The following is a 16505-nucleotide window of genomic DNA, read 5'->3' as shown; positions in this document are numbered from 1 at the left end:
TACCAGTTGATTATGTATAGTTTCCAAGAGAAATACCCATGAAATCTTTTTAGACTGGCATGATTCATTTCTGTTAAAAAAAACGTATTCTTTTAGTTAACTCTTATTCAAGAAAAAAATATGCAGTAATTCTGAAAAATTTCTATTTATATCTATTTGTATTGGTTGTTTTTTTGTTGTTGTTGTACATGTACATTAATTTCTGCTAAAACAATTTGTTGGTTTTTACATTTTATGTAGGAAAGTGAAATTCATATTGTTTGTATATCATTAATTTTCTCAGCAACAAAGAATCAGCTTTTTTGTATACTTTACATAAATGTCTATTAAATTGCAACATCGTTTGTAACTTTTTCTTTGGATAACGTCACCAATTTTACATAACATGTATTCCCAATTGATGGTTTGAAAATGCTCGCAAGTGCAAACTATGCATAACTAATTTTAAATGTGTGATTTGACGTTGTTGTTTGTAAGTTTCATTAGAATGAAGATAACAATTATATTGTATTAAAAGCTTCGACGGCATCAATGGGTGATTTGATGATCGCAAATACACGCTACTGGCTGAGCTAAATTAAACTTAAGTTGCTATCATCAAATCACCCATTAATGCCGTCAGAGCTTAAAATACAAGACAGTTATCTTCTAAATGTTCGATTTAATATGTTTGTATTCATCTGAAATGAATATTGCAGAAGAGTCATCCGAGTTTCAGCAGCTATACTTAATAATGATTGCACTCATCATATATTCAATACGCGATACTTAATAATGATTACAACTCGTCATTTTGCTTTTTTTTTATTCAAACAATTTATATTGCTTCATTTTTTATTGGATAAATGTCAATGAACTCTTAAAAATTTCATGACAATATACTCTATTGTTTGAAGTGGCCAGTAATTTTTAGAGTACAAAATCATACTTTTTTAACAAAACTTCATAAAACAGTTTTGTTTGTGAATATTTCCTCTAATGAAATATTCAACCAGTAGATTTCAATTAGCGATAGCCTACCACGTTGGTCAACGTCTGTATCTGCGTTATTCTACTTTAGCTGATTGTACATGTGTTCTCAGAGTAAGTATCCTTTTGTTGTAGAAAAGTAAAATACCTTTAAAGGTAAATGAATTAATCTGATTTTTGTAATTGAAAAACATATAAAAATATATAGAGCTAAGATTTTGTAATCGAATGCAAAATTTGTAAAAAAAGTACATTTTGTTGTTTTTATAATGATGTTTTAGTGATCAGGAAAATGACCAACATGATTCAGCAAGAAATCAAGTTTTCACAGTTATTTTTAATTTCTTTCTGTCAGTCATCCCAGAAACCTGTTTGTTTTCGTTTGAATTAATGTGTGTAATTCTACACATATTTCCCTGATCTAGGAAAAGGTTTGTTTGCAAGGAAAGGAAAGGTTTGTTTCCCTTCATATTCATTTAGTCCACATATAGCCATATAGCCATACTATATTCATTTAGTCCACAAATAGCCACACTATATCCATTAAGTCCATAAATAGCCACTCTATATTCATTTAATAAGAAAAGAAAATATGATTGACTTGCAGGCATAGTTATTTTTATCAGGATATTTTTAACTATATCTTGCCTTTATCAGTTGAAATGTATACCTTGTTTTGATTGACTCTGCATATGATCCCCTATTCTAGAACAGTGTTTCTTTCAGGAATTAATAAGCTTCTTCATATTGGTATGTGCTTTAGATATAAGTTCAATGATACTTTATGTATTTTGTTTTTTTGTTTGGACGGTTGAATAATGTATGGGAAAATTAAAAAAAAATTCTGATTAATTACCAAAGAAAGTTAAACGTGGGTAACCTAGTGATACAATTTGAACTACATTTTATTATAAATGACAGACTTCAGAGTGTATCACATACAATTACTGCATTACTTGTTCTATGTTTAAAGTACAGAAGAACGACCCATTGGCCATTGCCTAGTAGGGTTATCATCAATTTATGATGTTTGTATTTTGTAATTTACAACTTATCAGTCGTAGCTATCGTATAGAATCACCTTGTTTTATTTTTAATTATACTAGAACACACCCGCGAAATCGCGGGCATATACAGCTTGTGAAATGTTGCAGGATGATTTTTTGTAAAAGATATTATGTATGGAGAATTACATAGAAGGTATACCTTCCTTTTTCCAAAGTCCGATATTTGTTTCCTTTCTGTTAAATTCAATTATATTCGTGGTTTTGTCCTACGACCACAATTATTCTTCTCCTTTGCTACAATGCTTCTTTTGGTAAAAGTCAAATCAAATTAAAAATTTGCACCGTTTCAAACATGAAATAAATGTAACTGCTTATATATAGACCATTATTAGCTTAAAACCATGAAACTGAGATGCAGAATTAAAGAAATTCATATCCCGAAATCGAAAAATATATTCCCGGATCCCGTAAGGATCCATCCCCAAATCCCGAGCTTAAAAACACCCGATCCCGACGACCCGAAAAAGGTCCTGCCTCCCTCTAATCTCTACCTTACTTTCATTTTTGCCAAATCTCTATTTTCCCTTTTAACAATAAATCTTTATGCCCCAATTATGGGCATTATTTTTTCTAGTCTGTGCATCCGTGCGTTCCTTTGTTCGGTCGTCCGTCTGTCCCACTTCAGGTAAAAGTTTTTGGTCGAGGTAGTTTTAAATGAAGTTGAGCATGTTTTACTTATTTTAATATATAAAACATGATAATATGGCTATGTCTGTGTCGTTATTTACGTGACGATAAGTGATTGAATGACAATAAAACATGATAATATAGGCTATGCCTGTGTCGTTATTTACGTTACGATAAGTGAATGACAATAAAAAACGATACTATGGGCTATCCTGTGTCGTTTTTTACGTGACAATAAGCAGTGGCGGATCCAGAGGGGGGTTCCGGGGGTTGTAACCCCCCTTTTTTTTGGCCGATCAATGCATTTGAATGGGGACATATAGTTGGAACCCCCCCTTTATCCTGGATTGGGAACCCCCCCTTTATCCTGGGTTGGGAACCCCCCTTTTTAAAATGGCTGGATCTGCCCCTGATAAGTGAATGACAAAAATGATTGTGTTTATTTTCACACGGCCTGGGTCGTTGCTTACACTTGGGACAACATATATAACGATTCAGGCAATGTGAAAATGGCTTGCATGAATCTTAAATAAAACATGATAATATAGACTATGCCTGTGTGGCTATTTACGTGACAAATAAAATATGATAATTTAGGCTATGCCTGTGTCGTTATTTACGTGACGATAAGTGTGAAAATGGCTTGCATGAATCTTAAATAAAACATGATAATATAGACTATGCCTGTGTCGTTATTTACGTGACAAATAAAACATGATAATTTAGGCTATTCCTGTGTCGTTATTTACGTGACGATAAGTGAATGACAAAAATGATTGTGTTATTTTCACACAGCCTGGGTAGTTGCTTACACTTGGGACAATGAATAACAAAAATGATTGTTTTTATTTTCACACAGCCTGGGTCGTTGCTTACACTTGGGGCAACATTCTTATATAACGATTCAGGCAACGAATCTTAAATAAAACATGATAATATGATAGGGTATGTCATGTGTAATGTAAATTAACCAAATTTCTGGAAATGTAAACGGAAGAGGAAGTTGTCTATGAATAAAAGCCGGAGTGATGACGGACACATATCCGGACTTCTTTTTTTCCGTTTTTCTCCCAAAATAACCGAAACTGAATAATCATAAGAATGGATGACACATGCGACTATGCATGGTATCTATAGGACATATAGTCACAATGATCAATTTATTGTGGAAGGAGGAGAAGCGACACCAAAAATGAGGTCTTCTCGTTAAATAGTATAGATTTTAGTAACGGAAGATTAACAATGATATACCAATTCAATGAGTTGGTGTTGGATTTTTTTTTCATGATAAAGTATCCTATAATATATTATATATATACACACTAATAATATGAAAATGTTGTGTCATTAGATAATATATATAGTATATATATAACGACAACACATTTTGATATTATTAATGTATGTTCTAAACAAAAATATGTTTACCAGTATTTATTAAAGAGATGTATTTATAACAAATGATAACAAATGATAAAGAAATTTATTTTGCGATTGTTAATGTCCGCTTATTTATCACTGTCTATATCTATAAAGATCGGTCACAAACTCAAAATGAAAGTTACGTAATGGATATCTAGGCGATACCAATATATCATAATGCCCTCAAGGTCATCGCGATGTAAAAATTAATATTTCAGTTAATCGTTTATTTAAATCATTTCTTTAATTAAGGTTTTAAGAGTTTCCTCGACTTCTAAGTTATTGTTCGATTTAATAGAACCGTAAACAATTTTAACCAAGTAGCCCGAGTTTATAAAACGACGTAGACCTGGAGGGTTCTACTCGTGTAACCCATGCATGTTTATCAATACCATAGCCTTAGCAAAATAACTGCATATACTCTTAACTTTTCTTTAACAGTTCTTTGCATATACACACCCCTGTTTAACTGAAATATTGTCAGCTTACTCTATATATGTGCATGTTTTCAGATACATTTCTGTCACCTTTGAAAATAAATGCAATTCATCTAATGTTTTAATATATAATTAGAAACCCACGTAATTTATAAACATTTAGCATGTTTAAAAAACAAAAGTGCAACACCCGGTATTTTCGGACAAGAAATCAATTAATTCTGACACTTTTAATATTCAAATGAAGTAAAAAGAAATACATTAAAGAGAAATCAATACTGTTGACGCAGTCATGACAATTTGTTAAACAGTATAAAAGTGGTGTACCGGTATTTCTTTCCAGTCGGTCTCAATCAACATATACAGAAATCTTGGTAAGACTTTAGTCTAGGAAGCATTATATTTTTTAATATTGATTAGTGGCTTTGAACTAGCTGTCAATAACTGCAAGTACTCTCAGATCTGTACTTTGTATTCATCGGATGAGTTAAGGCTTTTTTTCAACTGATTTGTATGGTTTGTTCTTATGTTGGTCTGTTATACACCACTGTCACAGATTAGGAGGTTGAGATGTTTAACTCCGCCACATTCTTTATGTATGTGCCTATACCACACCAGGAGCCTGTAATTCTGTGGTTGTTGTCGTTGGTTGATGTGTTACATATTTGTTTTTCAATCATTTCTTTTGGTAAATAAATTAGACCATTAGTTTATTTTCGTTTGAATTGTTTTAGATTTTTAATTTCAGGGCCTTTCATTGAATCTGATAACCCGATTTGTTTTAGATTCCCCTTTTACAAAAAAAAATGTAGATATTTCACTTCTCCACTTTATATCTTTTTTAATTTTTCACATTGTTTATACTTACAGTATAATTCGGCTTTCATTGATCTAAGACAAATCAAGGAGTTATAACCTCCGTGGATAAATATTGTGGAGGGAGTATATATGGAGGATCCTTTAATTCTTTATTCTTTAATTATTTTGTCTCCATCCTTTCTTTTTTTTTCTACCTCTTTTTTTATATCCTTCTCTATTCTGTTTAATATATATGTGAAGCCCAGGTGGTCGTGTAGTCTGGCGGGACGGCTACAGTGGAGGTGATTTGGTGTCACGATATCTCAGTAGCATGGGTTCGAATCCCGGCGAGGGATGAACAAAAAATTTGCGAAAGCAAATTTACAGATCTAACATTGTTGGGTTGATGTTTAGACGAGTTGTATATATATATATTTTGTTCTTCCCTCGCCGGGATTCGAACATATCCTACCTCAGAATTCCATTTGATACAATATTATACGAACTTCGATGGTTTCAAAAAAGTTTATATTTTTGTGACATTGACTTTATATTGTTTTTATACTGCAACTTAAATTAGTATGTTGATAGCTTTTAAAATCGTAGCATAAATTTCAAGCTTATTTTCATCCCTTAATGACACCTTGAGTGTGGAGAAAGTATTCCATGATGAAATTGACATTGAACAAAATATAGCTGTGTTTTTATATTTAGGAAATAAACTAGTTGAAGTATATTTATTCTTTTTATAATGCATCCAAATAAGAATAAAAATTCTTTTGTCTTTTGTTTTATTACAATTTCGAATACAATACAATCGGCAAAGCGTTTGCAAATAGGTTCAACGTGGATTTACGCGGGAGGTATATTGTAACATCCACAATTATGTATACATCTGAGTCTGCGCTAAGTATAGATATATCGAGAATTTTTACACGGTGTTGTTTACAAAGCGAAAGAAGCACGTCATATTAGAATATTATTTCTCTTATATTGTATTATAATAACAAAAAAAGGCTACAAAATGGTGTTGTGCCCTTTGTTATGTTATTCATATTATTATACATATAAATTAAATTTTCAAATTGTTCTTTCATTTTGCTGTGTAACTAATATCACTATTTGTTCTATTTCAGTGAAAAGTACGCAGTATGAATAAAACCAAATTCTTAATAGGAATTATCGGACTCTTGCTGCTTGTCAATATTTGCACAGCCCGTTGGCCCGTTAGGATTGAAGTGTGGATTACATGGGCCAGGCTCAGACATCGACGTTCTACTAAGGAACTGGTATTTATATTTACAGGCACCTATAATAATGTTTTCCTTAAGGGAGTTCGCTTCCCAGGTTCGAAATGATTAACTTTTCAAAACACTAGTTTATATTAGTAGGGGATCCCGGATTAATAAAGGAATCAAAAGAGCAAAACAAATAAATAGGTCAATGTGGTTGTTTTCGAGATATTAAAATGAGAGGAGGGGGGATATTATCTCTTGAAGTTTCATAGCTTTATCATTGACAAGTTTAAGTTCTAAAAAACTATTAAAAGATAGTTAAAATCATATAAGACTTTAACAGATGGCTTATCAGTATACATGTAAAAGATTTATCAAAAGAAAAATTGGGATCGATGGGCATTTTTTTTAAAGCGTTCAAGTGAATAAAACCAGAGGATTCCGAAAATCTTACAAAAATCCCAAAATATGACAATTAAGCGAACTTCCTAAATTAAATTTAATTTATCTTGATTATCATTTAATTATGTTGTAAAGATATAACAAAACATGTATTCATTGTTTTTTAATGTATTTGTGGAATCTTGGAATGCAGAAAGCGAGACGGTTGCAATGGACTGAAGTGCATTAGAGACAATTTTTATTTGAATTGACTTTTTGTTTAAGACCAGTTGTCAATATGATATGCATATATATATATATTTAGGCAGAGTGGACAAGACTGGGTCTATAAGAGACTGGGTCTATTAGAGACTGTGTCTATATTCATCCAGCACACAAATACTGACGCTCCTCGTTTATTCTAGTGACAAATGGTTTTGAATGGTAATTCACACCTTGTTTAAGTTATCCAATCATGGAAACCGTTATAGTTATTTCATTTGATTATCTTCCGACTTAATTTAACTTGTAAAAAATATTTGATTAAAATTCTGTGAGATTTGATTGAATATCAACGACGAATGATTTACATGTTATACTGCCAATAACAATTAGATTTAGATTACAAGAAAATGAAAGGAGAAGATCCGGTAAGGACCGATTTTGGCCTCAAATTTCATGTTCATCTGACGAAAGATTTTGACCACTTTTTAAACCCTTAAGTGTCTATTTTATTTGAATCAATTAGTTTATGTGAAAGATTTTAACTGATTAAGTCATAAAAAACGCACCGATTCAAGCTGAAATATGAAAAATCTACCAAATATGCCGAAAAATTTCATTTTTCAGATGGTTTTTGTCAAAAATGAAAGTGGCCGCATCCGTGTTCATCCTCAACCTTTATATATGTTATGTATTATCATTAAATACAACTTACATTTCAATATTAAGGATGAACACGAATGCGGCCACTTCCGTTTTACACGAAAACCGTCTAAAATATAACAAAAATGCTAGAATTGTGAAGATTTCAGTAATTTAGCATGACTTAATGGTGCTAGTACCCGATATATGTGCATTGTATTGTCAAAATCAGCCAAAATTTATGTAGCAGAAGCATTCTACTGTCCAATGAATAACTAAAAGTTTACATTTTAACAATTTTGTGAAAACTGCTATATTTTGGGCCAAAAATGGGCCTTACTGGACCTACTCCTTTTTACTTTAATTCCTTTTTCTCCCTTTTAGAATAAGGGAAAAGCATACTCCTTTGATGTGCCGTGTAATTTTATTAATTACGATATTGACAACAACGATTTGATAAGTATCGAAGAATTTGCCGAAGCACTACATCACCACGTAGAAAACACTGGTGTTAGAGAGTTGTTTGTTCTTATTGATAAAAACGGTGAGTTGAACTTAATGTATGAAAAGTATTTCTGATTGTTTCCTTCAGTTAATCTGAACATTTCTTCGATTAGCTATACCTGTAACGGACCAAAACAAACTGAAAAGAAATCCATCACACATAAACATATTTTCATATACATTTTTCCTTTGGGTTTTCAATTACGAGATCTCCTTTGCCACATCTAAGTATTTCAAATAGTGTTCAATACATAAACAAATCAGTAAAAGTTATAATATTGGAACAAACAAACAAAAAAAGCATAGCCCCAATTGGGATATAAGAGAAAATAGGTGTGTCTGAAATACAACTGGTAGGTATTTAAGGATGTTCGCTGCTCAGTTTCATAATAAATAACTTTTCATAAAACTAGTATGTATTGATAGGGAATAAATTGAGGAATCAAAAAAGCAAAAAAAAATATAGGGGTCAATGTGCTTGTTTTCGACATATTAGCCAAATAAATAAAATTTTATAAGACTTTTACAAATGACTTATAATTATACATGTAAAAGATTTATAAAAAGAAAAATGGGTTTTCAAGGTGAAATATTTTTAAGGCATTCAAATGGATAAAACTAGAGGATTCCGAAAATCTGACAAAAATTCCAAAACATGACAAGCAGACATCATTAAAGTGCCAATTCTAGTCCTTTGAGTTTTTACCAGCATTTAGATTTCATTAGACGGCATCAAATAGGCTTGAAGACATTGAAAACATTAATGTCAAGATACTTGTGTGACAGATTGATCTGTGCATCTTTTTTATTTGTTTATCGCTTCTTGTCACACTTTCTTGATGGGCTTGTAGTGTGTATAACAAATTTAAATTTATAAAAATATATTCAGAAATACATTCTGCGATTACTATTCTAATTTAAATCCAATATAAATTTATTTTCGAAACAAATAGGAGATGGAATTCTCGATCCTAAGGAAATTGATGCGGCTAAGGAGTGTTGGTAGGTATTTTATACATGTTATATTTGTTTAAGAATTATAACTGTTACTATAAAGACATTTTTGAATGCCCTCATTACTAAGTTGAAAGGTTCGAGATAAAGAAAGTCCATTTACTCTTGCTACAAGTTTTGTTTAATTTAAAAAAAGAAGAAAAAGGATTACCAAATATTTGTATTTCAGCGTAGTTAAAAATTCAACACCCAAACAAATTAACAATAAAATCCTTATTCAGTATACAGTTTTGAAGAGCTAATAGAACTTATCCATGCATGGCACTTTTCAATATAGATGTGTATAAATAATTCATCAAAGATGCATCACTTAAAATTGTGTATGAATGACTCGTGTTTCGTCAACAAATATCTCATAAGTAACGTTCGAAAAAAGCCAAAGAAATGTAACAAGTGATAAAACTTACGTATGTGACATAAATCTTTGAATCATGAATATTAACTGCTACATTGTACATGTTTAAACAAACGTCACATGTAAATATACCGTACTAGCTATTGTCATAAAATAAGTAAAAAATCAAAAGTATTGGTTAACTGTGTGCAATCTGTTGGATTTGTTTCTTCTGGTCTTACATGTTTTTGTTGTTTGTTCATACGTATTATATCTATTTATTGGATAGCCATTGTTTGGTGAGTTACATATTGTTGTTTTTATTTCAGAAGAGTTAATATGATGAAGACTACCACTAACGAAGATTTCCCGTTACTCTATTTTCATCTGACAATTCTAATTCTATTAAAGCATTTGAAAAGTTTAAATTGTTAATTTTTAGCTCACCTGGTCCGAAGGGCCAAGTGAGCTTTTCTCACCACCTGGCGTCCGTCGTCCATTGTCTGTCGTCCGTCGTTCGTCGTCGTTAACTTTTACAAAAATCTTCTCCTCAGAAACTACTGGGCCAAAGGAGTGATCCGGTAAGGACCGATTTTGGCCTCAAATTTCAGGTTCATCTGACGAACGATTTTGGACACTTTTTAAACACTGAAGTGTCTATTTCAGTTAATTCAATTAGTTTATGTGAATGATTTAAACGGATTTACTCATTAAAAATGCTCCGATTCAAGCTAGAATAAGAAAAATCTATCAAATATGCCATAAAAAGGTCACTATTCAGATGGATTGTGTAAAAAATGAAAGTGGCCGCACCCGTGTTCATCCTCAACCTTTATATTTGTTATGTGTTATCATCAAATACAACTTACATTTCAATATTAAGAATGAACACAAATGCAGCCACTTTCATTTGAGACGAAAACCGTCAGAAATTTAATAAAATGCTAAAATTTTGAAGATTTCAGTAATTTAGCATGTCTTAATGATACTAGTACCCGATATATGTGCATTGTTTTATAAAAAAAAAAAAACAGCCCATATTTATCAGAACCATTTTACTTTCCTATAAATAACTAAAAGTTTACATTTTAACAATTTTGTAAAACTGCTATATTTTGGGGTCAACAATGTGTCTTATTGGACCTACTCCTTTAACCATACATGGGCACAATTATCATTGCGTATCTAGTTTAAAAATGTGTCCGGCGACCTGGTCAACCAACCAAGATGGCCGTCATGGCTAAAAATAGAACAAAGGGTAAGATGTAGATTTTGTTTTATATCTTCGAAACCAAAGCATTTAGAGCAAATTTGACGTGTTTATTAGGTCAAGATCTATCTGCATTAAAATTTTCAGATGAATCTGGCAATCCGTTGATAGGTTGCTGTTACTGAATTGGTATTTTTTTGGTTATAATCTTTAATATTATATTAGATAGAGATACACTGTAAACAGCAATAATGTTCAGCGAAGTAAGATCTACAAATAAGTCAAATGACCAAAATGGTAACAATGTTCTATTACTAAATTTTGTTAAATGCAGATTTATTAGTTATTCTTAAGTCGTGCATACGCCAGATAGTCTGAAATCACGAGGTTTGGTCTAGTGAAAAACGCAGCTCTCTTTCAAAAATACTAATTAATAAAAAAGATTTTGAAGTTTTATCAGTCAATACAGATGACATTGACAGAAAAAAGGTAACGAAAACCAATTAACGTCATCCAAAAAGAACAGAAGATTTTTGTAAAAGTTAACGACGACGAACGACGGACGACAGACAATGGACGACGGACGCCAGGTGGTGAGAAAAGCTCACTTGGCCCTTCGGACCAGATGAGCTAAAAATTAACAATTTAAACTTTTCAAATGCTTTAATAGAATTAGAATTGTCAGATGAAAATAGAGTAACGGGAAATCTTCGTTAGTGGTAGTCTTCATCATATTAACTCTTCTGAAATAAAAACAACAATATGTAACTCACCAAACAATGGCTATCCAATAAATAGATATAATACGTATGAACAAACAACAAAAACATGTAAGACCAGAAGAAACAAATCCAACAGATTGCACACAGTTAACCAATACTTTTGATTTTTTACTTATTTTATGACAATAGCTAGTACGGTATATTTACATGTGACGTTTGTTTAAACATGTACAATGTAGCAGTTAATATTCATGATTCAAAGATTTATGTCACATACGTAAGTTTTATCACTTGTTACATTTCTTTGGCTTTTTTCGAACGTTACTTATGAGATATTTGTTGACGAAACACGAGTCATTCATACACAATTTTAAGTGATGCATCTTTGATGAATTATTTATACACATCTATATTGAAAAGTGCCATGCATGGATAAGTTCTATTAGCTCTTCAAAACTGTATACTGAATAAGGATTTTATTGTTAATTTGTTTGGGTGTTGAATTTTTAACTACGCTGAAATACAAATATTTGGTAATCCTTTTTCTTCTTTTTTTTAAATTAAACAAAACTTGTAGCAAGAGTAAATGGACTTTCTTTATCTCGAACCTTTCAACTTAGTAATGAGGGCATTCAAAAATGTCTTTATAGTAACAGTTATAATTCTTAAACAAATATAACATGTATAAAATACCTACCAACACTCCTTAGCCGCATCAATTTCCTTAGGATCGAGAATTCCATCTCCTATTTGTTTCGAAAATAAATTTATATTGGATTTAAATTAGAATAGTAATCGCAGAATGTATTTCTGAATATATTTTTATAAATTTAAATTTGTTATACACACTACAAGCCCATCAAGAAAGTGTGACAAGAAGCGATAAACAAATAAAAAAGATGAACAGATCAATCTGTCACACAAGTATCTTGACATTAATGTTTTCAATGTCTTCAAGCCTATTTGATGCCGTCTAATGAAATCTAAATCCTGGTAAAAACTCAAAGGACTAGAATTGGCACTTTAATGATGTCTGCTTGTCATGTTTTGTTTGGAATTTTTGTCAGATTTTCGGAATCCTCTAGTTTTATCCATTTGAATGCCTTAAAAATATTTCACCTTGAAAACCCATTTTTCTTTTTATAAATCTTTTACATGTATAATTATAAGTCATTTGTAAAAGTCTTATAAAATTTTATTTATTTGGCTAATATGTCGAAAACAAGCACATTGACCCCTATATTTTTTTTGCTTTTTTGATTCCTCAATTTATTCCCTATCAATACATACTAGTTTTATGAAAAGTTATTTATTTTGAAACTGAGCAGCGAACATCCTTAAATACCTACCAGTTGTATTTCAGACACACCTATTTTCTCTTATATCCCAATTGGGGCTATGCTTTTTTTGTTTGTTTGTTCCAATATTATAACTTTTACTGATTTGTTTATGTATTGAACACTATTTGAAATACTTAGATGTGGCAAAGGAGATCTCGTAATTGAAAACCCAAAGGAAAAATGTATATGAAAATATGTTTATGTGTGATGGATTTCTTTTCAGTTTGTTTTGGTCCGTTACAGGTATAGCTTATCGAAGAAATGTTCAGATTAACTGACGGAAACAATCAGAAATACTTTTCATACATTAAGTTCAACTCACCGTTTTTATCAATAAGAACAAACAACTCTCTAACACCAGTGTTTTCTACGTGGTGATGTAGTGCTTCGGCAAATTCTTCGATACTTATCAAATCGTTGTTGTCAATATCGTAATTAATAAAATTACACGGCACATCAAAGGAGTATGCTTTTCCCTTATTCTAAAAGGAAGAAAAAGGAATTAAAGTAAAAATTTCATTTTCTTGCAATCTAAATCTAATTGTTATTGGCAGTATAACATGTAAATCATTCGTCGTTGATATTCAATCAAATCTCACAGAATTTTAATCAAATATTTTTTACAAGTTAAATTAAGTCGGAAGATAATCAAATGAAATAACTATAACGGTTTCCATGATTGGATAACTTAAACAAGGTGTGAATTACCATTCAAAACCATTTGTCACTAGAATAAACGAGGAGCGTCAGTATTTGTGTGCTGGATGAATATAGACACAGTCTCTAATAGACCCAGTCTCTTATAGACCCAGTCTTGTCCACTCTGCCTAAATATATATATATATGCATATCATATTGACAACTGGTCTTAAACAAAAAGTCAATTCAAATAAAAATTGTCTCTAATGCACTTCAGTCCATTGCAACCGTCTCGCTTTCTGCATTCCAAGATTCCACAAATACATTAAAAAACAATGAATACATGTTTTGTTATATCTTTACAACATAATTAAATGATAATCAAGATAAATTAAATTTAATTTAGGAAGTTCGCTTAATTGTCATATTTTGGGATTTTTGTAAGATTTTCGGAATCCTCTGGTTTTATTCACTTGAACGCTTTAAAAAAAATGCCCATCGATCCCAATTTTTCTTTTGATAAATCTTTTACATGTATACTGATAAGCCATCTGTTAAAGTCTTATATGATTTTAACTATCTTTTAATAGTTTTTTAGAACTTAAACTTGTCAATGATAAAGCTATGAAACTTCAAGAGATAATATCCCCCCTCCTCTCATTTTAATATCTCGAAAACAACCACATTGACCTATTTATTTGTTTTGCTCTTTTGATTCCTTTATTAATCCGGGATCCCCTACTAATATAAACTAGTGTTTTGAAAAGTTAATCATTTCGAACCTGGGAAGCGAACTCCCTTAAGGAAAACATTATTATAGGTGCCTGTAAATATAAATACCAGTTCCTTAGTAGAACGTCGATGTCTGAGCCTGGCCCATGTAATCCACACTTCAATCCTAACGGGCCAACGGGCTGTGCAAATATTGACAAGCAGCAAGAGTCCGATAATTCCTATTAAGAATTTGGTTTTATTCATACTGCGTACTTTTCACTGAAATAGAACAAATAGTGATATTAGTTACACAGCAAAATGAAAGAACAATTTGAAAGTTTAATTTATATGTATAATAATATGAATAACATAACAAAGGGCACAACACCATTTTGTAGCCTTTTTTTGTTATTATAATACAATATAAGAGAAATAATATTCTAATATGACGTGCTTCTTTCGCTTTGTAAACAACACCGTGTAAAAATTCTCGATATATCTATACTTAACGCAGACTCAGATGTATACATAATTGTGGATGTTACAATATACCTCCCGCGTAAATCCACGTTGAACCTATTTGCAAACGCTTTGCCGATTGTATTGTATTCGAAATTGTAATAAAACAAAAGACAAAAGAATTTTTATTTTATTTGGATGCATTATAAAAAGAATAAATATACTTCAACTAGTTTATTTCCTAAATATAAAAACACAGCTATATTTTGTTCAATGTCAATTTCATCATGGAATACTTTCTCCACACTCAAGGTTTCATTAAGGGATGAAAGTAAGCTTGATATTTATGCTACGATTTTAAAAGCTATCAACATACTAATTTAAGTTGCAGTATAAAAACAATATTAAGTCAATGTCACAAAAATATAAACTTTTTTGAAACCATCGAAGTTCGTATAATATTGTATCAAATGGAATTCTGAGGTAGGATATGTTCGAATCCCGGCGAGGGAAGAACAAAATATATATATATACAACTCGTCTAAACATCAACCCAACAATGTTAGATCTGTAAATTTGCTTTCGCAAATTTTTTGTTCATCCCTCGCCGGGATTCGAACCCATGCTACTGAGATATCGTGACACCAAATCACCTCCACTGTAGCCGTCCCGCCAGACTACACGACCACCTGGGCTTCACATATATATTAAACAGAATAGAGAAGGATATAAAAAAAGAGGTAGAAAAAAAAAGAAAGGATGGAGACAAAATAATTAAAGAATAAAGAATTAAAGGATCCTCCATATATACTCCCTCCACAATATTTATCCACGGAGGTAATAACTCCTTGATTTGTCTTAGATCAATGAAAGCCGAATTATACTGTAAGTATAAACAATGTGAAAAATTAAAAAAGATATAAAGTGGAGAAGTGAAATATCTACATTTTTTTTTTGTAAAAGGGGAATCTAAAACAAATCAGGTTATCAGATTCAATGAAAGGCCCTGAAATTAAAAATCTAAAACAATTCAAACGAAAATAAACTAATGGTCTAATTTATTTACCAAAAGAAATGATTGAAAAACAAATATGTAACACATCAACCAACGACAACAACCACAGAATTACAGGCTCCTGGTGTGGTATAGGCACATACATAAAGAATGTGGCGGAGTTAAACATCTCAACCTCCTAATCTGTGACAGTGGTGTATAACAGACCAACATAAGAACAAACCATACAGATCAGTTGAAAAAAAGCCTTAACTCATCCGATGAATACAAAGTACAGATCTGAGAGTACTTGCAGTTATTGACAGCTAGTTCAAAGCCACTAATCAATATTAAAAAATATAATGCTTCCTAGACTAAAGTCTTACCAAGATTTCTGTATATGTTGATTGAGACCGACTGGAAAGAAATACCGGTACACCACTTTTATACTGTTTAACAAATTGTCATGACTGCGTCAACAGTATTGATTTCTCTTTAATGTATTTCTTTTTACTTCATTTGAATATTAAAAGTGTCAGAATTAATTGATTTCTTGTCCGAAAATACCGGGTGTTGCACTTTTGTTTTTTAAACATGCTAAATGTTTATAAATTACGTGGGTTTCTAATTATATATTAAAACATCAGATGAATTGCATTTATTTTCAAAGGTGACAGAAATGTATCTGAAAACATGCACATATATAGAGTAAGCTGACAATATTTCAGTTAAACAGGGGTGTGTATATGCAAAGAACTGTTAAAGAAAAGTTAAG

At 31.3% G+C, this 16505-nt stretch overlaps 1 long non-coding RNA gene across 1 annotated transcript; it reads right to left on the bottom strand.

Moving 5' to 3' along the window:
* Positions 1-11521: 11521 nt before the first annotated feature.
* Positions 11522-16210, bottom strand: LOC139482903 (uncharacterized). The gene is made up of 4 exons (XR_011654998.1): positions 16117-16210; positions 13247-14556; positions 12282-12330; positions 11522-11605 (listed from the first exon to the last, which is right to left on the bottom strand). It is a non-coding gene; the product is annotated as an uncharacterized lncRNA (long non-coding RNA).
* Between the last annotated feature and the right edge of the window lie 295 nt (positions 16211-16505).

Source organism: Mytilus edulis, chromosome 7 (assembly GCF_963676685.1).
Source record: "Mytilus edulis chromosome 7, xbMytEdul2.2, whole genome shotgun sequence".
In the NCBI taxonomy this organism is placed as follows: domain Eukaryota; kingdom Metazoa; phylum Mollusca; class Bivalvia; order Mytilida; family Mytilidae; genus Mytilus; species Mytilus edulis.
Note: the sequence above shows the minus strand (reverse complement) of the source record. Positions and strands in the feature narration are given on the sequence as shown.